At 45.7% G+C, this 25,669-nt stretch overlaps 1 protein-coding gene across 5 annotated transcripts in view; it reads right to left on the bottom strand.

The window, feature by feature from the left end:
- Pakap (paralemmin A kinase anchor protein) overlaps positions 1-25,669 on the bottom strand; it is a 462,510-nt gene that overhangs the window by 283,914 nt on the left and 152,927 nt on the right. The gene's annotated exons all lie outside the window — the stretch shown is intronic.

Raw genomic sequence — 25,669 nt, 5'->3', positions numbered from 1 at the left:
TAACCACATATCAGCACAGGCAGGTGTCACTGGAGAAGCAGAGGAAGCCCAGAACCACACCCCTAACTAGGTTCCAGGACTTAGCGCAGAAGTGAAGGAGCGAAGGAAGAGTCGCATAGTTCCTGTTGTGGTAGAGCAGCTGGCATTTCCACCAGAGAGGCACAGTAACCTTCCCCAGGCTCGTGGCCTTGAGAACTCTAGCAACACAAAATTGTAATTCAAAGGCTTTGGGGGGAAAAAGTACAGAGCACAGCAAAGCATTTCTTTTCTCTTTGCTAAAACAATTCAGAGTATTCTCTATATAGAGCATTCAAATTCCTATTACTCATCCCCCGCCACACACAAGAATAATCACGGTAAGAAACAGGCCGGCCTGTCTATGCTCTGTGAATCTTTTGTGAGCCTCCCCCAGGTTTTTTACAGTGCCTGGGAGGGTCACCTTTCTGTCAAGCAGCCAGCTCCAAGAGTGAACATCCCCACCTGGTTCCAGAAGGTTCTTCAGGATAAGTCCCATGCTTCTCCCCAATGGTCCCCACTGTGGTCACTGTCTGACTATCTTACTGGCACACCTTTTCCATTTCCCATCGTACGGCTTCTCAAAAAACTAAAAGTTGCCTCAAGAGCTTCTAATTTAAGTAGAAAATGAAAGGCTAAGCCAGGGTAAGGACTGCCCCCAAATTCTAGAATTATCTGTGAGTGTTATAACTAGAAGTCAACTACTCTGTTGAGGTCTAAATCTGGAGCTGTTTGGAAGCATTTGCCCCCACATGGGTTCAGGGTAAGGTCCCTCTGACCATCTCCAGTCAGAGGTGTATCTACAGAGGGATTATAGATGCTGCTCTGGGTGTAGACCCAGGCGCAGTCAATGCTTTTGGCTTTATCCGTCCTGCTCCGAATATTCCCCTTCTTCAGAGGCTACCCAGCATCTCAAAAGGCAGCTTCCAGCACTGACGTTAGAACAAAGCTGCCTGTGGATTCTGACCAAAGCTCACCAAAGGGAGCCGCTGCTATGTATGCGCTTGTGACCTGGGAAGTTTGGAAGCCGAGTCTAACAACATTTGATTAATCTCATGCACCAGACAGGCAGAGGAAGCTGAGCACAGAGAGGAGGGGAGGGGGGAGGAGCGAGAGGAAGAGGAATAGAGGGGCAGAGAGAGAAAGATGGACAGAAAAATTTCTAGTGACTTTTTGGAGCTTACATCATACACAGCCACGTTTGTTTCTGGTTCTGGGAAACAGCCTGGTGTCTTCACAATGACGCCCCTCTTCTTGTCAGGCTGGCCCACGCTGGGCTCCACTTCTTAGAACCTCTGGCTCCCGCTAATACATTTCTCATGTAACACACGCAACCGTGCGTCTGGTATTATTTTACCCTTCAAATCTAATTAGCCCCACAAGCAGAGGCTGGATAAGGAAAAGGCGCCCAGGTCTCGAAGGAAAAACATTAACTTATGAAAAACTATTTTTTTCATTGAGAAAAAAAAAATCACATGCCTTTGGTCCTGAAGTGCCTCTGTAAGCAATGGAATCTGGGATGACTGCGTTTTTTGACACACACAGAAAGGATCATTTTACAAAGTCCTTCCAAGATTGGTAGAGTCACGTGGTCCAGAGAGGCACTGGAAACAGCTGGGCCGCAGGCCTGGGGCAAGCCTAGACAGATCCCTGCTTTATGGGTTCCCTAGTCCGTTTCTAATCAGAGAGCCCAGAAAAAGCACCACTGAGATCTGTATCTACAGCCCTTGAATTCATACCAGAGTATCTTTTCCACAGTATTGCGAAGCCTGTGACACCAGAGCCATGCCTTCTATATCCACATTCTTGTCATTAGTACTTTACCAACAAAAATAAGCCTTTCCATGTTTGTTGAGTGAATGCATGAAAGCCTAAGCAGTCCATGAACAATCCTAAGTGAGACGAAACAGGAGCTGAGTTACATGGGGCTGTGCCGAAGAGGGCCTCTGCCGTGGGTTGGTTATACCTGGTGTCACTTGAGAGCTCATGAGGCTGCCATTTCCCTTGATGATGGTACGTGTTGGAGACAGACCCTGTGTCTGACTTGAAAAGAAGGAGCAGTTCTAAAACAATCTGAAACTTTGGGCACTGAAATAGACTCAGGCACTTGAGTGAAATTGGAATACTCTGTAGGTAGGAGATCCTGGGGTGGTCAAGAACCAACTAGGGCAAACTTTGGCAAGCAACTCCTGAAGCCAGTGAGTTTCAGTAGTCATTGTCAACTTGAGGGGACCTAGAGTCACCTAGACGGTGGGTGCGGCACACCTGTGTGTCTGTGAGAACATTCCATATCACCTTGGATACAAATGGCACCATTCCATGCCCTGGAGGATAGGGTAAACTAAAACTGAGGGAAGAGGAGATAGCCAGCCTTCCCCCTTCTCCACTTCCTGTCCCACTGTGATGATCAAAGCTGCTTGGTTACGCCTCCCCATCATGATGGACGGGCACCTATGAAACCAGAACCCAAAGAGCTCCCTTCTCCTGTAAATTGTTCATTTTGTTCTAAGTATGACTGTGAAAATTCCAGAGCTAGAGGGTCTAACCCACGGCCTGAGGCCTGGGACAGCTTGTGTGGCTGTGTCACACAAAATAAACATATAATGCAATCTGTGGGCTGTTGTATACCCTTGGTTTAATGTGCAGCCAATGACAATTTTTTTGTCCAATGGCGTCGTAGAGAAGCCCAAAGGAACTCCAGACCCTGCTTTATCGTCTCACAACCCAGCATAGACCTTATGTCAGTTATGCATGTGGCATAGAAGTTTACCACAGTTACATAATGTCCCGCACATGTTGTGGTGGTTCCAATAGGTTTGGCTCGCAGAGAGTCGTGCGTTTGAATGCTTGGTCACAGGGAGTGGCACGATTAGGAAATGTGGCCTTGTTAGAGGAAGGGCATTATGACTCTGTAGGTGGCTTTGATGTCTCATATATATTCAGTTCTGGCCAATGTGGCATAGTCCCCTTCTGCTGCCTGTGGATCAAGATGGAGAACTCTCAGCTCCTCATCCAGTGTCATGCCTGCCTGGATGCTGCCATGCTTCCCATCGTGATGATAATGGACGGAACCTCTGAAACTGTAAGCCAGTCCCAATTACATGTCGTCCTTTATAAAAGTTGCCTTGGTCATGGTGTCTTCACAGCAATAAAACCCTAAGACATATGCCAATCGCATTAAATGGATCCCAAGTCTTTATTTTACACCCAATTCCAAACTAAACATACTTTAATCATTTTTAATCATAGTGGGTTAGAGAAGAGCATTTTCATGAAAGTATATATAAACTAAATTTTCCAATCTCCTCCCTCTTTTTTGAGACAGGGTCTCATTATTCAGCCTTGACTGGCCTGAAATTTGCTGTGTAGGTTGGCCTCAAACTAATAGCTATCCACCTGCCTCTGCTTCCCCGGTGCTGAGGTTAAAGGTATGTACCACACTGGGCTAATCCCTTTCTTGATCCACAGGCTCTGACTTTGACTTTAGGTTTAAAAGAACTAATCTTTTGGTGGTTTGTGGTCTCACACAGAACACCAAAGAAGTCAAGACTGTCTGTTCTAATTTATAACCATTGATCGCTGCAGGAACATTGTTTGGAGAAAGAAAAGAGGGCCCCAAAGATGAACATACACAGCACACGTATGTGATCCAGTTGTTGAGAGGGAGAGAGGGGGCCAGAGGGAAGGAGCAAGGAACTCTTAGAGCCAGCAGCTTCCAGTGAGGTATGTAGAGGCGTGGCCACTGAAACCTATGCCCCTCCAGCCGTGCAGGTTTGTCTGTGATCATGGAAAAGAGAGCGGTGGAGATAGAGGATCAGGTTATCAGGGACCCTGTCACCTGACCCTCGAGCCTGGAGAAGAAGGGTCTTCTCTTGTTTCCCAAATAGCTAACAGGATATTAGAGGAACTTGGCAGGTGCCCCTGGAATCAATTTGTTGTTGAAGTTTATTGCTTAAAACACAAACAAACTTATTTCTCACCAGAATTACTGAAATGTGGAAGCTTCTGTGAAATTTTCTTCAAGGTGAGTTTTAAATGTATTACATGCCTTGGCTAACTTAGTATGAGTGAATAACTTGGAATTGTGGGATTCATGGCAACTATCTAGCATTGATTGCTCTGTCTCTTTCTCTCTCTCTCTCTCTCTCTCTCTCTCTCTCTCTCTCTCTCTCTCTCTCTTTCTCTCTCTCTCTCTTTCTCTCTCTCTCTCTCTCTCCAGGGCTTTTAAATGATGTGTCCCAGAAAATGTTCCCCAGGAATTGCCATCATTGTCAGGAGAAGCCAGAAAAGTCGGTTACTAACACACGTTTGCCTCTCAGTTCTAAAACACGGTGTGATTAGTTTTCTGACATTAGGACTCATGATGGGTGCCTTCCTTGCCAATCTTAACTGTCTCAGACTTGTATACCTGTACACGCGTGTATGGCAGTGTGCGTCATATGCATCACAGTGCATGTATGGTGGTCAGAGGACAACCTCGAGTATCAGCCCTTGGCGTCTACCTTGTTCGGACACAGGGTCTCTTGCTGTTCTGTGTGTTACTAGGCTAGCTGGCCTGCAAGCCATCAGGGTGTTCCCTGCCTCTGCCTTCCATCCTGACACAGAAACACCACACCCAGTTTTACATGGGGCCAGGTCCTCGCGTGTGGGCATCAAGTGCTTTACCCACTGAACTCTCTCCCCAGCCCAAACTCAAGGTTTAATGACAATAGCAAGCCTGTCACTGTGAACCATCCATATCTGTGCCCTATTCTGAAAGCACCAAAGTGTACCACCCATGCATGCTTTGGGGTCTTTGAGTTTTCCCATCCAGGGCTCTAAATTTAGAAAATAATACAGGTAATCAAAGATTTGCATTAAAACACAAAACAAAACAAAATCCACAAGCTCAGAAACATGAACAAAATCAACATTTAGTTAAATGAGTTCTTGGGTAGTCACTACCTGGCTAAAAATAAATAGACCAGGCCAGCATTTCCAGAGGCCTCTTCAGGTGTGGTGCCAAAGTCAGCATGTCTCCCTCCACTTGACAGGAGCCCTGACAGCAGCGTTCTGTGTTATAACTCTTCATAGGCCCTCAGGTTACAGGATGCTGTCGCTCACAGTCATTATTTGCACCATTAAAAGACTGGGCAGTAAATAGTCTCTGAAAGCCTTATTTATACTTCTCCCATTTTTATAGCAGCCCAGTTAAGAAGCACTCATTAGCGTGTTTTAATATGCCTTCTCATCCCGACAAAATATGAGGAATGCGGTTAAGAAACTTCATCCACGAGGGGGCGCCACATCCCTTTATGTTCTTCTCAGCGGGGAAGCCAACCCTTCTCTGGCCTGGTTCCCAGTGAGGCTACCAAGACACAGGCTGTGTGGGAAATCCACTGAATGACTTCGTTACCTTATTGCACATCACAAAATGGGCTCGTCGGCTTAAATTCAATCCAGAAAGGTTGCCAAAATTCTCGAGCAGCTGCTTCCAAGAGCGAACCTGTGTGTCAACGACTTTTCCACTAAGAACCAAAGTCCGTGAAATTGAGGGATGGGGGGTGGCGAGAACATTTGGAATGGACAAAGGGCCCTGTTTCCAACCCGAAATGAAACACAGCTGGCTTACAGCTGTGCTACCTCCTTCACCGCACATGGAGTCAAGTCGCAACACAGAATGAAGCTTTCTGTGATGGCCTCTGAGCCTCCCCTGCCAGCCACCGGCTACTCGCTTCCTGTATTCCCTTTGATACACACGGACTGTGTATACTCGGGTCCAGTTCATCAGGGAGACGGGTTTCTCCCTAAGTCCCTCATCCACCTCTACACTCTGGCTTCTGATTTTTGTGGGTTTTTTTTTTTTCCAGATCTTTAAGCCATGAAGACATCTGAACTCTTCAATCACAGAAGGTTAAGATTTTAAAATTATACTTGCTTTCTCTGTGATTTATAACTATTTATATTTTCCCACCCTGACAGTTCTCTGCACTGGACCAAGCCTGGGTGCCAAGTGTGCACCAGAGCAGGACATTAAGGTTATGCACAGCGCGTTTCTACTTTAAAACCAGCCTCACATCATGCCAAAAGGCCAGGGACCGCACCCGAGTGTCAAGCAGCCACACAAGTCCCAACTGGGGTGTTTTCACATTTTAAATGCTCACTGCAATTCAAATCTTAACCATAGACTTATAAGCTTAACTTATATTAGTTAAGGGAGCTCTGTACTGCATGTCACTTTGTTCAAATCATTTTACGTTCCTCAGGTTTGTTCTTAACATACTGATTTACCGATTTGGACAGTTCAATTTGAGTGAAGGCATCTATCCGAATGCAGCTAAGACAAGACTGTAAGGTCCATAGTTTGGATCCTATTCATTCTTTGGAAGAGTGGGAAGTACTCCCCTCCGGGCAAACCGGTCTAGTTTTAGACTTGGTACAAAGTGTAGGACAGTCCTGAGAATGTGGGCTTCTGAGTCAGCTAGCATCAGGATCAGGAAGTGGCTTTGGAACTGTCCTTACTCTCTAATGACACTCCCATGTGACAACCCCTCTGACCTCATGAGAAAAGTCTCATTCCCTGGTCCTTTCAACTCTTCTCTGTAACTGATCTTTTGGTCACTTTCCCATATCAGCTGGTGACTTCATCTGTTGGTTCATAGAATCCACATGAAGTGCTGCCGCTATCACCCCGGGTGACTCACACAAGTCCTGTTGCCATGACTCCCTGACAACTCATTTCTGATAGCTTCCATCCCCACACTCCTCATCCACCTACACTCAAGGCCAAACTCTAACCTCTCCTCACGAATGAAATGTCCCAATGCAGCAGCCCAGACCCCAGCCAGGTTCTCATCCTTCCATGTCTCTCACTAGCTCGTGCTCACCACATCTTTGCTTGGACCCCATCCTCAACTTCTTTTTCTCCTGATCTATCAACAGCTCTTCCAGTTTCCCTTCACATCTTTTCAGCTAAGATCATGTGGATCAGTAGCCTCAACAAGTCTCATCCTACACCATTAACAAACTTTTAGCTTCCTTCTGCCTATGGTCAGCTGACAAAAGTCCCAAATCAGGGTTAATCCCATCCTTCGTCCCCAAGATCAAATACCTTGATGTAAGTACCAACTACATGCGTAGGGTCTTCTATCTCAGCCAGGCCGCCAATGCAGTCCTGGAACCTTTGTATCAACTCTCCAGAGTCAGTGAAAGACACATCTAGTCCAACTCAAGCTTATGCTTAATATCCATAGAAACTCAACATAGATTGTGTTGTTTATAAATAAAGACTATTAGCCATTTATCTGCGTTCTGTTGCTTCTTGACCTCTGAGGGACCATCCCCATCAATAGCTGTCACCTCTTTCTCTCATTTAAGAATTTAGAGTCTTCTTTCTTTCTTTCTTTCTTTCTTTCTTTCTTTCTTTCTTTCTTTCTTTCTTTCTCTCTCTCTCTCTTTCTTTCTTTCTTTCTCTCTCTCTCTCCTTCTCTCTCTCTCTTTCTTTCTTTCTTTCTTTCTTTCTTTCTTTCTTCCTTCTTTCCTTTCTTTCTTTCTTTCTTTTTCCTCCCTCCCTCCCTCCCTTCCTTCCTTCCTTTTCCCCTTCTTCTTCTTCCCCCTCCCCTCTCTCTCCCCTTTCCCTTCCTTCTCCTCCTCCTCTTCCTTTCTTCTTCTCCTCCTCCTCCTCCTCCTCCTCCTCCTCCTTCTTCTTCTTCTTCTTCTTCTTCTACTTCTTCTTCTTCTTCCTCCTCCTCCTCCTCCTCTTCCTCTTCCTCTTCTTCTTCCTCTTCTTCTTGTTCTTCTTCTTGTTCTTCTTGTTCTTGTTCTTCTTGTTCTTTCTTCTTCTTGTTCTTCTTCTTGTTCTTCTTCTTGTTCTTCTTCTTCTTCTTCTTCTTCTTCTTCTTCTTCTTCTTCTTCTTCTTCTTCTTCTTCTTCTTCTTCTTCTTCTTCTTCTTTTCAAGACAGAGTTTATCTGTGTTTCCTAGCTGTCCTCAAACTCAGAGATCCTCCTGTCTCTGCCTCCTGACTGCTGGGATTAAAGTATGCACCGCCAACCAACTGACCTCAGAGACTTTCTCTACATAAAGAATCCATGTACACCCTATGTCCTTGAGAGCCTTGGCTTTCTTCTTTGCTTTACAGCCACGATACTTAGAAAGGCAAATGCTTCACTTGACATTCCCACTTCCTCTCAGCTCAGCTGTATACCCACCTGTCTACCAGAGCTTGCTTGTCCATTCTTCTCATGGCTGCCAGTCACTTTCCAGTTGGTATGTTCAATGGATGCTTTCCAGACTTGTCTAGTTACTGTCAACTCTGCTTGGCATCATGTATTGCTCCCTGCTTCTTGAAAAGTCCTTTCCTCTTCTCTAACCACTCCCCTTCTGCCTACTGATTTCTCTCCTACCCTCTGGCTGCCTCATGCCTTAAATGTGGGTTGTCAGACTGACTTACGTTCTCCATTCTTTCCCTGGATAGCACCATTCAGTTAGTCACATGGCTGTGGTTCCCAAACCAGGTCACACTCCTGTCTTATGTGTTTCTATATCCTTTTGCCACACCAGGCACCTCATCCGTGTGTTTAAAAGATACACTGGTATCAGTACATCCATACTAAGGTTATTCTTTTCCCTCATATGTGTTCATTACCAACCATCTGCTCTCCTGTATATGAAACACAGACTTCTCCATAATTTATTTCTCCATATTTCTTATTCCTTATTCAATCAGCTCCAAGATCCAGCAACTCAATGCCATACTCACCACATCTACACCTTCTTCCCTATCTCCACAGCCACGTTCTGCCTCCACCTGGTCCCTAATCTATTCTTTGATCAACAATGACATAGATGCCTTTGACTGATGTTCCTGGCAGTCGCTTATCCCTCGAAATTCAAATTTCATTCTAAACTACAGTGGGATACCCTCTAAAGAGTGCATGCCCAGCCAGACCACTTTTAGAGAGAGTTACAGACTGAAAACCTCGGTCTTTATCTGCCAGGACACACAGGACCACAACCCACCTCTCAATCACCCTTGCTCGTATTTCTTCTCTTAGACTTTCAATCCAGTTATAGCAGTTTGCTTAGAAAGTGTATTGCCTAATGTTGCAAGTGACTAGAAGGAAACGGTACCTTCTGAACATGGCAGTGCAGTCTCATATATGAACTCATACCAGTCATGACAGCATGTGTGAGACCTGGACAAGACCAAGCTAGAACAAATCCCATAAAAGGGCATGAAATCTCATCCCTAGCAGTAGAGTTATTGGCAAGTGTTAGCTACTGTGAAAGAAAGAAACAGTTTTCTCTAAGTGTATATAGCCCCTGGTAAGTTGACTGAAGTATAGTGGAAAACCACACATCCAAGAATATTTGAACAGCACAAGTTTTTGTTTTCCATTAAGTTGTGTGGGGAGGGGAGGGAAGTAAGTCTGAGACTTACTGGGGTGGAGGTGAATATGATCCAAACATGTATAAAACTACTCTCAAAGAGCTAATAAAAACTTTAAAGAAAATATAATGCCTGACAGCATATAGATAAGTCAGATAGACTTGTTCAAATTTGAGCAGCCTTTACTAACTTGTGACCATGGATAAGTTGACTAGTCTCTGAGAGTACCACATGTGTCTCTCTCAGAGTACGTCTTGGTCTTGTAAATCCTCCATACTAGTCATTTCCCCATTGGCTCACCCATGAACTCTTAGCACACAGAGACCCTCAGTACTCGCTCTGTATACAAGTGGCTGAGTAGAACAGGTGATGTCCTCCATGCTAGGAACCTCATTTCCTCCTAAGACTAAATCTTGCAACTTTGCATCTATTTGTTAAGAAAGTCTTCGGTTGGGACATACAGAGAGTTAGAGTCTTCCAACCATCCTGTTCACAGTCCTGTACTTGGATGTTTCTAGATTTTCTTTACATGAAATTTCATCATTCCTTGGGTATCAAGTGTACACAGTGGTCCAGAGAAATGGACACTTCCATGAACTTATGGGATACAAAGGACAGCAGTGCAGTGGAGCCAACCTTTGGGGCAATGGCACAAGAGGACAAGTGCCTTCGTTTATATGGAATAGGCTTTCTACCTCTGTCTTCATGTGAGCTTAGGAGGTTTGTGATGTCACCCTTGAGGGCACCACCATTGCACAGGAAGTTTAAGGGGGGTCAAAGCCGTTCAGTTATAGCATCTGCACAGATCCAAAGCCAGTCAAAGTCAATCTCGAAGCCAAAAGTTCAGAAAAGAGAGAAAAACGGCTGGGTGCTGAAGATGTAGCGCGGTTGGTAGGGTACCTGGCTGGCATGCACAGTTTTATCCCTAATTTTGTATAAACTGGGCTTGGTGGCACGTATTTGTAATCCCTGCATTTGGGTGGTGGAGGCAGGAGAATCAGAAGTCTATGGCTAGCTTTGGCTAGATAGCAAGTTTGAACCTAGCCTGTGATACACAAGACCTTGTTTTAAAAGAATAATAACCTAACTGAAAAGATCAGGTTGAGTACGTATGACCAGGGAGGATCCCAGGGAGCGACTCTGAACCATCTTGTAGTGACCATAGCTAACTTTATCAGTTGGAGCACAGAGCATGCTCTGTGGACCTGGCATAAGAAAGATGAAGTAATGAGCCACTTGACAAGCCCTGCCTGGCCTGGAAGAGCTCCCACAGACACATGGACCATTATGAATGGGTGCCAACTCTAGCATAGACTGAGCACAGGCATCCAGGTCAGGTCTCAGAGCAATCTGTCTCTTCCCATCATCCCTCACCTCTACCTATGTTTTAATGAGAGGGCAGATAATTCGGAAATGCTGACTTTGTGACATTAGACATTAAAAAGCAGAAACTTCAGCAACGGGCCAAGAATTATTAACTAAGGAAAGAATGATGCAACAGAGACCACTGTGCGTGGCGGGCAGCTGGAGTGGAAATATGACCATTTAGTCTATCTGTGTGATTCACCCATCTCACTGGCTTCTGAATTACAGACGTCCTGATTCATTACATCAGGCTGAATGACGGGCAATCTCGTGTGGTGGTGGAGATCACTCCATTCTTGACAAATCAAGCCACAGCAGCCACACGGCAGTTTTCCCTTCTCTCCCTGTGGGAAAGCTAGGTCAGTGAGAGTCTGCCACTTGATTTACAGCAATGGCCAATTTCAAAGTTGGCTTTATCTGATCCGCTCTGGAAAAATATTTCCAGGCGCTATGAGCCGTCTTGTTAAATTGTGCAGACCTGCAATCATTTTCTAAAAATCACTCAACCATCAAAGATTTGATTTGGCCCACTTAATCTGTGCTGACCTCTGTTGGTTTTGCAAGGCCCAGGTCTCTGTAGTCCAACCTGCCCGTGAAGCCTCCCAGCTGCGCTTTGAATTGCGTTTCCGCCCCTACGACCAGCACATCTTTAGCTCTTATCTAAATGTCACCGAGAAGACAGCTATTACTATCTCCACACCAAGGATGGGAAGACTCCAACGCAGCAAGGTCACGTGACAAGTCAGGGAGGCTACTGGGTTAGAGTGTGGTTTGACGGTCCAGCACAGTGGCATGCCACATGAGGATGCTAATGTGCTGTGCATATCTACTGTAGGAAAGAGTAAAGAGTCCAACAGGAAGCCCCATGGTTTCCCTTTAGCCTTTTTGGATTCAGGTTAATACTGAGCAATGTGGCTAGAGACGAAATAAACATGGATTTTGCCAAGGATGAAATAAATGGTGTAACGGTATTTAGACCTTCCATCTGCTCAGTGGGAAGACAACAGCTGTTTCTCCTCAGTCTCTCTTTGCATCCTCTGCCCCTGCCTTTCCCAGAACCTACAGCTGGACCTGTGAGTGCTCCTGCCATTGGCCTCAGTCCTATGCAATGCCTGAGCCAGTCCAAACTGTGGTGGGAAGTGTGTCCTCAGTGCAAGATGAACTCAAGCCCGTCCTTTTCAGTAGTTATTTCTTCAGGCTCTTGGACTCTGTGAACAACTCCTGCTCCCCAGATGTAAACCCAGCAAGATGTAAAACTCAGCAAGGCAGATCAGAATGCCATGATGGATTTCCTAGGTGTTCGTGTCCTGTACATGCCTCCTTCTCAGATGCGCACTCTCGCCGTTGTAAGATGCATTCATCTCCTGCCAACCCCATGTCCCAGCCCTCACAGACCTTGGATCCAGATGGCTGGCTGCCTAGTCCTGCCTCCCTGTTAGCAAACACTGCCCACTGTACATCCCACTGGTTGTCAGCTGTACCATCATCCTCAAGACTAGTGTTCCTTTGGCCAGTGGACACCAGGCACGTGCTCAAGTCCAGCCCTGGGGTTTGGCCAGAGATCCTCTCCTTCACATGAGGCCTCCACCGTCATTCCGCCGACTGCTCCAGGACTTATCCACAAGGCCTCTCATCAGTAACAAAGAGAAGGATTGGTATTATACAGGGGGTTCCATCTATAAATATTTTTTTATATTTTAACACAGTAACTTTCTATCATGGATTGGAAACATGACTTAGTTTTAAAAAAATATAGTTTATAGAAGTGAATAAAGCCTAATACTGTTTTCATACTGCTATAAGCCATTCATTCCAGTGCTCTTTGTGTACCTGGTGCCTCACTTCCTAGACTAGTCAGCTTCAGACTCCATAGTCAATAACCATAAATGTGCGGTGTACTCGCCTTCACCTCCTCCCTTACCTCGCTCTTTTTGTGACATATTGGTCTGGCAAACCCTACTCAGTTGAAATCCAATAGTTTGCCAACAGGTACCCACATCTGTCTGGTCGAAGGCATCAGGGACAAACACACGCCTTGGGATTTTACTATCAGGTCTTACTGTCCATTCAGGATTCCTAACCCCAGGGAAGACACCGGAGGTGTCCAGAGGTCTGACTCTTGAGCTGCCCAACAGGGTTGCCTCACACCCTCCCCTCTGTCCTCAGATTGCCAGCACCTCTCTCAGTGTCAGCAGCTGGCCTTGCTTCCAGCTTCACTGAGAAAGCGGAAGCATGCAGAAGGGCCCACTCAGAGCCACCAGCTCATCTTGGCTCTGCTGCTCTGGTACAAAAACAAGCCCTGCAGGTAAACACATTGTGTCTTCCTCAGTGGCCACCACCGGAAGACCATCGCCACTCCCCACCCCAGTCCCCCTTGCCTTCCTCCTCCATGTTTCCCAGTTCATTCTCAAAGGCGCTCACACCTATTGCCTTTATTGGCCACTACTGTTCTCCTTTTCCACTAACATCAAGACATAGTGAGGAATCAACACCTTTCCTGGCTTTGGGTCCCCTAAGTCCTGCCCATTTACTGTTCCTCCAGCTCACCACCACAGAAGTCCCAGAGTGAAGAATCCACTGGACAGTCCTTGGGCCCCAAATTTCTTGGGCTCTGTCAGCATTTGCTAAATATGGACTCTTTCCCTTTCCTGAAGCGCAGCCTATAGCTCAACTTTAAGTCTCACCTAACTCCCCGCTTCTCTTTTTCATGTCCTAACTCCCCAATTCCCCTTTTCATTTCATTTGCTGGCTCCTTGTCATCTCTCCCAACAATCCAGAGCTCTAACCTCAGACCTCTTCTCCATCACCTGGGCCCTACATGGTGATCTTACCCAACCCTTGGACTTAAAACACCATCCAAAAACAACGGTGCTTATTATCACACGTGTCTCTTGAACACCATACACACACACACACACACACACACACACACACACACACACATCTACCTGGAGTTTGTGTGCTCCCTGAATTCATATGTTGAAAAACCTGACCACTGATATGATGGTGTTAGATGAAGCTTCAGAGCAGTGGCTCTCAACCTTCCTAATACTGCGACCCTTAATACAGTTCTCATGTTGTACTGACCCTCAACCATAAAATTCTACTAAAATTCTATGAAGTTGCTACGTCATCACTATAATATTGAAATTGTTATGAATTGTGATGTAAATATCCGTGTTTTCTCATGGTCTTAGGCAACCCCTGTGAAAGGGTGGTTTGACCTTCAAAGGGTTCACGACCCACAGGTTGACGACAGCTGCTTTTGAGTGACCAGATTAAAAAGGCAGTAAACATAAGGATTGGAGCAGTTCCCTTATGAACGAGGTATTTCATATTAGTTTTCCTCCTTTTGCATTATTGCAAGTGTTTAAGTAATTTATCTGCTCACCAATAAATTGATCTACTATTTTTGTCTTTATTAAATTCTTACACAGGCTGAGATTCTCTTCATATACAGGAAAAAGAAGAAAGGGCTCTGGGGAGATGCTTCAGTAGGTAGTGTTTGTCATGTAAGCACAAGATCCTGAGTTAGAATCCCCAGGACCCACATAAAAAATCCAGGTGAAGGATTGCATGCCCGCATAATTGAAAAGCATGGAATGAAATAGCAGGGGTTTGCTGGCAGCCAGGGCAGCAAATTCAATTCACTTTAGGTTCAGTGACAGAGCTGTCGCCAAAAATAAAGATGGAAGCTAGGTATGGTGACAAATGCCTTTAATCTCAGCACTCGAGAGCCAGAGGCAGGGGGACACTCTGAGAGTTTGAGGCCAGCCTGATCTACACAGTGAGTTCCAGGGCAACCAGGGCGACACAGAGAAACGCTGTCTCTAAAATCAACGAATGGTAAAGGTGGAAAGTGATAGAGGAAGACACCTGAGGTCAACCTCTGACCTTTCCATGCATATGCCTGCTATCTTTCCTCTGAGCATATGCACACAGAAAGAGAGGGAGAGGGAGAGGGAGGGGGAGGGGAGGGGAGGGGAGGAAGGAAAAAGAAAACAAGTGTCCCCTTTCATCATGAAGGAACACAGACGACGCCATACGAACCTGGGAAGAGGACAACACGAAGTGCAGTGTCATCTCAAGCTTGGCCTCTAACTCTGTCATCAGTAGGCTTCTCTAAGCCTCCCATTCATGGCACTGTGTTTCATCTGCCCAGGCAGACTAAGACACTGCACACTTTACATCTCCACTTAAGCATCAAATGAGCATCTCTAACTCAACATTTCCAAACCCAGCTCCAATTTCCCTTCCCAGAGGCGTGTCCAGTTCATTATAATGAAACTCCATCCTCCTTGTTGCTTAAACCAAAACCTTTGAGGCCCATTGACCTTTTCCTTTATTGCCTATCTCGCTTCTCCTAGATGAGAGGCTCCCTGGAGCCTGCTCTACCCGGAACTCACTACCACCTGGGCTACTCTCTGGGCTCTCCCAGCTCTCATCTCCCCTGTGAGTTACCATAGCATCCTTCTAACTGGTCCCTCTGCTTCTACTTCTGTCTCCTTCCTTACTAACTAGTCACACCACACAAGCCACAGCAATCTTTCCTAAAAATAGCCTAGGCTTCGCAATGCCCATGCTTCAAACTTCTACAAGTCATCCCCCACCCCTCGGGAAGATGGAGTGTGATTCAGCTGCGCTCCCACAACTTCAGTCACACTCGGTCAGTCTGTCCGTCCCCTTTTTCCTACACTCCTCCTGCTCCCCTGGCCTCTTCACTGCTTCCTGGATGCACTGTGTCTGTTCAGGGCCAGTGCATCTGCTGTGCCTTTCCCCAGCTGTGTGTCCTGCAGATACCCACATGCCCCATGACCCCTTCTTCCCTCTGACCTGCAAATGTCACCTTCCTAGAAATGCCATCCATAAATATACTATAAAGTGAGCTCTGTCCTCAATACTGCAAGGGACATAGCATTATCTACTTGATACATACATCATTTAAATATATATATATATATATATATATATATATATATATATATATACACACACACACACACACACACACACACACACACATTTTTTGTTATGTAAAGTCCTGGCTAACCCCTTATAATATGTAGCCCAGTCTGACTTCGAATTCATGGCAATTCCTACATCAGCCCTTTGAGGGCTGTGATCACCCATCTGGACCACCAGGTCCATCTCACATTTACTTATTCATTTGACAATTCTTCCCTTTCAGAGTTACACTGTACTTACTATGACACTCTCAACATCCACAAAGGCATCAGCAATACAGACACTAAAACACGCTTGCAGACTGGATGGTGCAATGTACAGCCTCAGAGTATAAAGTTCATTTCAACAGGATTTCTTTTGCAACTAAAATTAAACAATAACCTTTTAAAGGCTTCTTCTTGGTTATAGTTGGCTCATGTCAAGGTAGAGCCTACACCATGATCCTCATATTGTGTTGGCACAATGTGGGTGGGGGAACTCTAAGGCACCAGGAAGAATAGCAAAGTCATGCTAACAGACAGTGAAGAAAAAGACGTCTCACCTTAGATGTCTCACCCAGGGTTAAGATACAGATGGGTTCAAATCCCGTTGATACCAGAAGTCTAGGAGGTGGATTACACCACACCAGTACCTTTCAGGTAAATAAAGTGGACCAACAGCAACAATGGTGGGACCATTCTCCACCATACAACAGGTATCACGGGGCCTGGCAAAGTATTTAGCAAATATATTTCCTAGTTTAAAAACTGAGACATGCAGATTATCATAGGTCAAACTGGTCCACTTCACCAGATGAGAACGACTCCTCCCATCATCATTCCAAGCACCTATTCAGTCCTTGCTTCAAGAGACATGGGCCCACCATCCCGCCAAGTCGTTAATTCCAAACCAGGGCAGATCTAAAGATGGACGAGCCCCCTTTTCCCTGTATCTTGGGCTCAGAGCTCAGAGCCAGTGCTACCTCCCTTGAGCTGATCTCTATTGGTCAAGTTTTGATCCTTGTTTGTGGCTGCTGGTACAAGTTTGGTGGAGCTAAGTGCAGCGCAGGCTTTCCATCCTGCCATTCTCCCAGGAAACAATCATACTAGAACTCTAGAAAGGAAGAAAAATCAACTGCCCTTCAATGTAACGATTCTAATTTCTGTCACTTTATCCTTAGAAGCCTTTACTCTGCAGAGATCAGCTATGTCCCTCATCTTCCCAGTCTTCTGTGTGTGCCAAGCAGGGCAGGGCTGATCCTAGGCTTCTGCCCCCAGCTATAATGCTAGCCTCTGTTTTCTCTTTTAATTTTAAGAGAATGTCTCACTATATCACCCAAGTTGGCCTTGCACGCATGGTCTGGAAACCCTTGAACTCATGATCCTCCTGCCTCGGCCTGCTTAGTAGCTGGGATTATAAACCCAATAGTTCCAGCTCTTAGAGTCATTTTCAGCCAGGGTGGTCATGTGATATAGCCCCGCGCAACAGCCTCCGGCTTCCTCTAGCAAGGTCAGGCCTGACTTAGGGCAGTCATCACAAAAAGTGGTACACCTGTAGGAGCTGGTTCTCTCATATGTTCCATGGGTAGATCCCTGCTCCCAAGAGCCCCAACTCTCATCTCAACGCCTTCTCCATACAACTAAAAATCCCTGTACACTGCCGGATCTCAGACTTTCTGATACTGACAACCAAATGGACTTCTAGCAAATCACAGTCAATTAAAAATTACACTCATGAAGAGGTTGTAACTGCAGGAGAAAGTGTTTATAAAAATTTGAAGGGAAAGCTTAATGTAAAATTTACAGAATTCAATTATAACTCTACAAAAATGTATTCGAAAAAAATCTCCACCATTTGTCTCAGAATGAGACTTGGTTTTCTTTCCCTAGTTTGTTTGGTGTGTGTGTGTGTGTGTGTGGTGTATGTGTGATGTGTGTGTAATATATATGTGTGTGGTGTGTACTGTGATGTGTGTGTGGTATATGTATGTAATTTATCTGTGTATGCAGTGTGTACTGTGGGGTGTGTGTGTGTGATGTGTATGTGTCTGTGATGTGTGTATGATAGGTGTGTGTATATGGTGTTTGGTTATGTGATGTGTATGGTGTGTGTGGTGTGTGTGCTATGATGAACATGTGTGTGTGTGATATGTGTGTGTGGTATGTGTGCATGTATGTGTGATATGTGTAAGTGTGTGTGGTGTATGTATGTGGTATATGTGTGTGTCTGTGTGTGTGATGTGTGTATGTGTGATGTATGTCTATCTGTGATGTGTGTGGTGTATATATTTGGGGTGTGTGTGGTGTATTTTGTGATGTGTGTATGTATGATGTATGTGTATGGTATATATGTGTGGTGTATGTGTGTGTGTGATGTGTATATGTCTGTGATGTGTGTATGATATGTGTGTGATGTGTGTAGTGTGGATGTGTGATGTGTATGATGTGTGTGTGGTGTGTGCTATGATGAACATGTGTGTGTGATGTGTGTGTGTGTGTGTGTGTGATATGTGTGTATGGTATGTGTGCATGTATGTGTGATGTGTGTAAGTGTGTGTGGTATATGTATGTGGAGTGTGTGTGTATCTGTGTGTGTGATGTGTGTATGATATGTGTATGTGTAATGTATGTCTATATGTGATGTGTGTGTGCTAGTTTCTTTCCCTAGTTTGTTTGATGTGTGTGTGTGTGTAATTTATATGTGTGTGGTGTGTACTGTGATGTGTGTGTGGTATATGTATGTAATTTATCTGTGTATGCGGTGTGTACTGTGTATGTGTGTGTGTGTGTGTGTGTGTGTGTTGTATTCTGTGATATATGTATGTGGGGTGTGTGTGTGTGTGTGTGTGTGTGCAGGCACTTTTATGTCATGGTGCACATGTGATGGTCAAAGGACATCTTTGGGAATTAGGATTTCTTCTTCTACCATGTGAGTTCCAGGGATGGAACTCAGGTTGCGAAGCTTGTGTGACAAACCCCTGCCCTGCTGAGCCAGAGCATAGGCTTGCGTTTCTCTTTAAAAACAAAAAACAAAACAAAACAACCCAAAAAGATGCTAAAATACTGACTAGGTTTGAGATCTTCTACTAAGAATCTTTAACATTATTTTTTCACTTCTGGGGAACAGATTATACATTTTATTTAAAGATGTATTATTTATATATTTATTTTACATATATGGGCATTTTGCCTGCTTATAAGTCTGTGTACCACATGTGTGGTACCTGCAGAGGCTAGAAGATGGCTTGGATCCACTGGAAATGGAGTTACAGACAGCCATGAGTCGCCATGTGGATTCTGGGAATCAAACCTGGGTCCTTTTGCAAGAGTAGAAAGTGCTGCTAACCACGGAGCCATCTCTCTGGCTCCACGGGTGTTATTTTAAAAGAAACTGGGGGAACATTATTAAAATGTTAGGTTCCTTCACCCTAAAGGGAAGCATCAGTCAACAGCAGTCTGAGTAAAATGCACAGAGACTGCCGGCTCTCTGGTCTGCCTTCAGTGTTTTGATTTGTGAGCTAACAGAGACAATCCTGTACGTATGTGATGGAAGCTGGCTTGCTCTACGTCCCATCACCAGCAAAGATGCCTGAGAGAAACAGTTAAGGGGAAAGAGCTGGCTTGGGCTTCAATCTGTGGTCATCTACTTTGTAGTGAGACAAAAATCTTGAGGGAACATGTGGTAGAAGAAGCCATTCACTTCATCAAAACCAAGAAGAAAAGAAAGAGAGAGAGAAACAGGAAGGAGCTGGGGCTACAACCCCTGTACCCTAACTTCCTTCTACAAGGCCTTACTTCCTTGAGACAATATCATCTGCTATAGCCCCAGAGTCTGGAGACCAAGTTCTTGCAACATGTAGGTTTGGGGAAGATGAATTCAATTGGAGCAAAAGTCCAGCAGAGAACCAATACACTATCCAGTTACCCAGACAGTGAAAGACAACGTCTTGACTTCACTCCTGGCTCATAAGCCATCGAGACTGTTGGCAGATGAAGGAGGGCCAGGTGAGTTCAAGGGCTTCAGCCTTGGAATGATGGGCTTTTCTTGGTCACAGAAATGCTGTGTTGGAGGAAGAAGCTATTAAAATGCAGACTCCCTGAAACCCAGACTGGGTATTGCGACTTGCAGTTAATTAACTGCACCCCGATTGTGCACAAATGGAATTGTAAAATGTACTCAAAGTATGTGGATGATCCCGTTCATCACCTGCTGTGATGTCACGCTGGCTGTGCTATTTCCTCAGCGCCCCGCTCCACTCCTTGAAAGAAGCAGCAAGCATTCAGAATCCATTTTCTCCAATGGGGAGAGGACGCAGAACACTCTCTAGGCAGGTGAAATTCCCCCTTAAACTCAGGGAGTAGCTGGCAACTCTGCTGCACCCAGAGGCCTCTTGGGAAAAGAAGTTAAGTGGTTTTGGCAAGAGCAGTCTGCAGAGCTCAGGCAACACACTTCAACTGTCACACTGGGCTTGAGTTATCTTTCTCTAGAACTGCCTGGGACATAGGAAGACCTCCAGGGTGGCCAGAGAAACGGTTATTTGACAGAGCTTTTGTTTTTCTTTGGACTCTATGAACCCAGCCTGGGATATAGCCATGGAACAGAGTTCAGGTCAGTTAATTTCATTGATTTTCTTAGCTCCCAGAGAACATATACACACCACATGGAAGCACTAGGAATTCCAGGCTATGGCCTTCACTTTCTACCATGTCTATCAGGGTGCATGGTCCTTAGAGAAGTAGAGGGATGGAGAGGATAGAGCCTGGGGTGTCTGTTCCCTCCCGTGGGTGCCAGCTTACTTTCTGGCCTTCTCCATCCCTGCCATGCAGCTCACAGGCCTGATACCAGTTTCCTCAGCATCCACATCTAAGGATGTGGGGCGGAGCTAAGGAGAGGACTGAATTCGATGTATCTGGTGCAGCCTTGTGATACTTTTCAGGTCTCTGATCTTGGCTTACCAAGTGACCAGCATTTCAGGAGGGCAGGCGAACATGTCCCCAGAGTGGTCCTTACTTCCTGGGATCCACAAGATTCTGGGGGCTTCTGAAGCAGCATAGCATGACACAAGCACACAGGCTCAGTGACAAACTTAGGAAGCAGGGGTGCTATTCTGGGGGTTGGGTCAGGGGTGTCTGTTCTGAGTGCTGGTATTTAGATTCACATGATCAGAGACAACTGAGACGATCTAAGTATCAAAATATAAGCATCCAGAGGCTGGGGAGGTGATTCAGTCAGTAAGGTGCTTGAAACATAAACCCAGGGACATGAGTTCAATGCTCAGCACCTACATAAAAAAGCCAACACAGTGGTAGGCACCTCTAATCTCAGCACTGGGGAGGTGGGGAACCAGAAGATGCCAACCTGGCTTGCTGGTCAAATAGAATTGGTGAGCTCTCACTGAGCTGTCAACTCAAAAATAAGACAGATAGAAACTGTGGGAGATCCTTGGCATCGGTCTCTGGCTTACACACACACACAACTCAACTTTTTACCTATGAGCCCCCTTACCATGGGATACTAGCAAAACCTTTTATTGAAAATGACTAAACCAATAATCTATAGTGATAATTACTACTTTTAAAAATTGCCTGAGATGGTTCTGTTTCCCCCACAGTATCTTGTTGAGATGGCCATGCATCTTAAAGCTCATATATAGATTTAATGTGATGGTGTTCTGTGTTTATTTTCCTAAAATCCCATTACTGGAAGTAGATAAGCCAGCAGACAAGCACAGGCTACTTGGATTCTAGTTTCTTTCTAGTATGGAATCTACAATCGTTCTCAATGACAACTCTTTACTCATGAAGCTTCCAAGACTAGCCTTTATGTTAAAGACTGACATTCAGGACTGGAGAGATGGTTTAGCAGTCAAGAACACTGGCTGCTCTTCCTGAAGACCCATGTTTGGTGCCCAGCACTCATAAGCCACAGGCCCAATTTCTCACCACGGCATCCATTTGGGGACCCTTCTTACAGGCCAAATCTCTCTCCAGGTCAACTGGCTAAGCCCAACCCTTCACAGGGAGGGTGTAAGTTGCTTCCACCTACTGCTCTGCATGTCCCCACACCCTACTGTTTCAGAAAACACACAACACACACACACACACACACACACACACACACACACACACATTCCACATTCCATGCAACCACTCAGGAAGCTGGTCTATCTCTTGTATCTCTTGCCTGATCTCTGGCTTCCATCTAAAGGCTGGATGTCAGTAACCTCTGTCCTATGCTTACCTTTGGAGCCTTGGGCCTGGTTTTGAAGTCCCAGTACTATGGCTGAGACCCTGCTTCTTGCTAACAGGCCTGAAGAGGCTACTAGCCTAAGATCATCTTTCTTAAAAACAAAGCAAAACAAAGCATAAAGCAAACATTTTTACTTGGCATTGACTATGCTCTGTATGGGTGGCTCCTGTGTGCTGTCTCCCACCCATTTCACCTGCCCAACCCTGCTTCATCTCAGAAACAATGTTTCTACAAAGGCAATAACAGGGCTGTGACTATAACTGCTACAGGTTTAGACATGCTTCATGGACTTCCTTCTGCACCAACTAATGTCATACCCTACTGCCTAGGTGGATTCTCTGTCTGTGTCTGTGCCTGTCTGTCTGTCTGTCTCTGTCTCTGTCTCTGTCTCTCTGTCTCTCTCTCTTTGCATGTGTACATTGGTATGTGTATGTGCATGAAGACCAGAGCCATCAGACACTGGATCTGGAGTTACAGATGGTTGTGACCCACCTCGTGTGGGGTTGTGAGTCACCTGAAATGGCTCTAGGAATCAAACCCAGGTCATCGCCTAGAAGAACAGCAAGCAGTCTTAATCCTGAGCCATCTCTGCACCATCTCCATTCTCTTATCCCACTTTCCTGTTGAAGGTCTGCCTTCTCCCTGTGGGGCCCAGGCCTACTTGGTACTCTCCTCTTAAGACAATGGTCTGACCATTGCATATACTAGCAAGAATTTGCTGAAAGGACCCAGATATAGCTGTCTCTTGTGAGACTAGGCCGGGGCCTAGCAAACACAGAAGTGGATGCTCACAGTCAGCTATTGGATGGATCACAGGGCCCCCAATGGAGGAGCTAGAGAAAGTACCCAAGGAGCTAAAGGAAACTGCAACCCTATATGTGGAACAACAATATGAACTAACCAGTACCCCAGAGCTCTTGACTCTAGCTGCATATGTATCAAAAGATGGCCTAGTTGGCCATCACTGGAAAGAGAGGCCCATTGGACTTGCAAACTTTATATGCCCCAGTACAGGGGAACGCCAGGGCCAAAAAGGGGGAGTGGGTGGGTAGGGGAGTGGGGGGGAGGGTATGGGGGACTTTTGGGATAGCATTGGAAATGTAAATGAGGAAAATACCTAATAAAAAGTATATATATATATATATATATATGACAACGGTCTGTCTGCCGAGCTGGCATGCCTCACACAGTGGAAGCTAGGCACATGCTTCTGCCGTCTGTCCCATCACCATCCTGTGTCTTAACCCTCCCACCACCCCATGTCACCGTGACATCCTGAACCATGTGGAAGCTTTGCCTGCCTTAAATGGCACAGAGCTTTACGGCTCATGCCCCCACTTAGGCTATCATTAAGACTTTGAGCCTCCAAATGGCATTTCCCCACCAACTTAGGCCCTATACTGGAAAGAAAACAGATTTTCCCCCCTTTGGAGACAGAAAGGGACATCTCCAAAAACTTGTCCTCTGATCCCTGACTCGGGCCCTGTGGCATTCATACTTTTCCCATCATGTACAGACACTGTAACAATCAATAAATTTAAAACCCACAGCTTCTCCCCTGACTATAGAAAACTGTAATGAGTTCCTGACTCATTAAAAACAAAATAAAGATTATAAGTAAAATCCTCAGCTGGGCTGAGCACTCAGGAGGTAGAAGCAGGCAGATCTCTATGAGTCTGGTCTACAGAATGAGTTCCAGGACAGCCATGGCTACACAGAGAGATCCTGGCTCAAAAACCAAACCAATCAGCCAAACAAACAAACAAAATAAATAAATAATAAATATGCAAATAAATAAATGTAGGTTTTAAGAAAGGAGTAACAAGAGGAAAAAGCCACTGCTGAATTAAGACTCCTGTTTTGAGTCAGAACAAAGGAAGGCAAAGCTAAAGAAAGAGCTTTCCCCCACCCCAGTACTGCAAACGTTCAGCTGCAAGCTTTGACTGCCTAGAGCCCTCTCTTGAGAAGGATCCTGAAGCAAGTCTGAGGTGAGCGGGAAATACCCTCATGATCAATTAATGACCTCAGCGCACCAGGGGATGACAGCAAATGTCAGCCATGTTGGGGTCATTGGCATGGGCTTCAGAGTTCAAATCTGGACTCATACCTTGGGTCTGTGTTTGACGTTCTGAGGGTACTACTCACTGCTTGCGAAAAGAGGGAAGCAACACCTCTAACAGAGTAGGACTGCTTCCATCAAATGAGGTGATTTTGCAAAGACACAGCGGTGTGCCTCACCTTGTACAGGTTAACAGGAGCCTTTGTGGTACCAGTTCATCAGCCCTGAAAATACTCCTCCGACTTAAAGGTTTGTTGGTGACAGTTTTATAGCCTCTGTTAAAATCCATCAACCTGGTCTGGGTGTAGAAAGAGTAGGGTACCCATCAGTGGATGATCAATACAATATTTCTGCCTGCTGATTTTCACCTCAATAGCATACCACTGGCAAGCAATGGGGAAGCTAAGTGGCTCCAGATTAAATTCTTAGCTTCCCTAAAATAAGTGAAGGCTGAGTCACCCCTTTATTCCCAGGCTCCTCTGAAAGTTGAAGAGGATGTCACTGTCCAGAAATAGCCTTCACATTCCAGTGATAAACTGGCTCTCCAAAGGATACAAGGTCTCCAGCACAAGTGGGTGAAGACACTACTGTAGGTGTCAGTCCACTGGAAATGACTCCAGAGGTTATCGATGGAAGCTTAAGCAAACCATTGTGCAGGACAAATGAAAGCCACCACATGAGTTTTCTGGAATGTTAACAGCTTTGGAAGTGGTAGGTACAAGGGACTAGGAAGGTTCACACCTTGTCGTGTCACACAGCAGTCCTTGGGAAGCCACACATTTCCAGGTCTCCCCACCATGTCTGGGACCAAGAATCAGTTTCTGCCTTGAACACTACTCTACTGCCCTATTTCCCAGCAGGCTCTAGCCACAATTGACTTCAGGATACTTCTGGACACTCTTCTGTCCCATCCCACACCTATTGACTTTGTCCTCTCTCTTCCTTTGGCCTACTAGAGGACTTGTGAATCTCTGTGAGTCTATGGCATGGGCATCAGGACAGAAGAAGAAAGCAGGGCACCAGGGAAGGGCATTGGAAAAGGGGGCCGGGTACAGAGCCAGAAGAGTGTGGGCTCTGAACGGAGCCTGGCCAATCTGATACAAACCTCCTCTCAGCTGTGCCTGGAGCCCCTGTGGGAATTAGTACCTGCCCTGTTCACTCACCGCCCCCCCTCCCAACATGATGAAAGTGAGAGAATCTTGTCAACTAGGGACAACTGTGACCCTATGGGGAACATTTCATTCATTATTTATGGTAAGCTAGGAGCAGCCCAAGTTACTAAAGAAACTGCAGATGGCAAGAGGTACAGGTGGCTGAGTTCTTGTTCCATTGAGGTAGTTCACCACATGTCTCACTGCTTTTGACAGGTGTGTGTGTGTGTGTGTGTGTGTGTGTGTGTGTGTGTGTGTGTGTGTGTGATGTTTAATATTGGTCACATGGTGGTGTGAAATGCTGTCCTGCTTTCTCCTTTCAGACAAAAGACAGAGGGCCCAGGGATGCTGAAGGTTCTGGAACTCAAAGGAAGTCGCGTGTGAAAGCAGGACAGAGGGCTGAGGCTAATGGCTCCTCTGTATGTGCTCCTGACATCACCTCCCTTGGGACCCAGCTTCCACTGTAGAAGCTGAGCAGGATACAGGGTGCCTTGCAATGGCAGGGATCCAGGGACAC

This window comes from Mus musculus, chromosome 4 (assembly GCF_000001635.26).
Source record: "Mus musculus strain C57BL/6J chromosome 4, GRCm38.p6 C57BL/6J".
Taxonomy (NCBI): Eukaryota; Metazoa; Chordata; class Mammalia; order Rodentia; family Muridae; genus Mus; species Mus musculus.
Note: the sequence above shows the minus strand (reverse complement) of the source record. Positions and strands in the feature narration are given on the sequence as shown.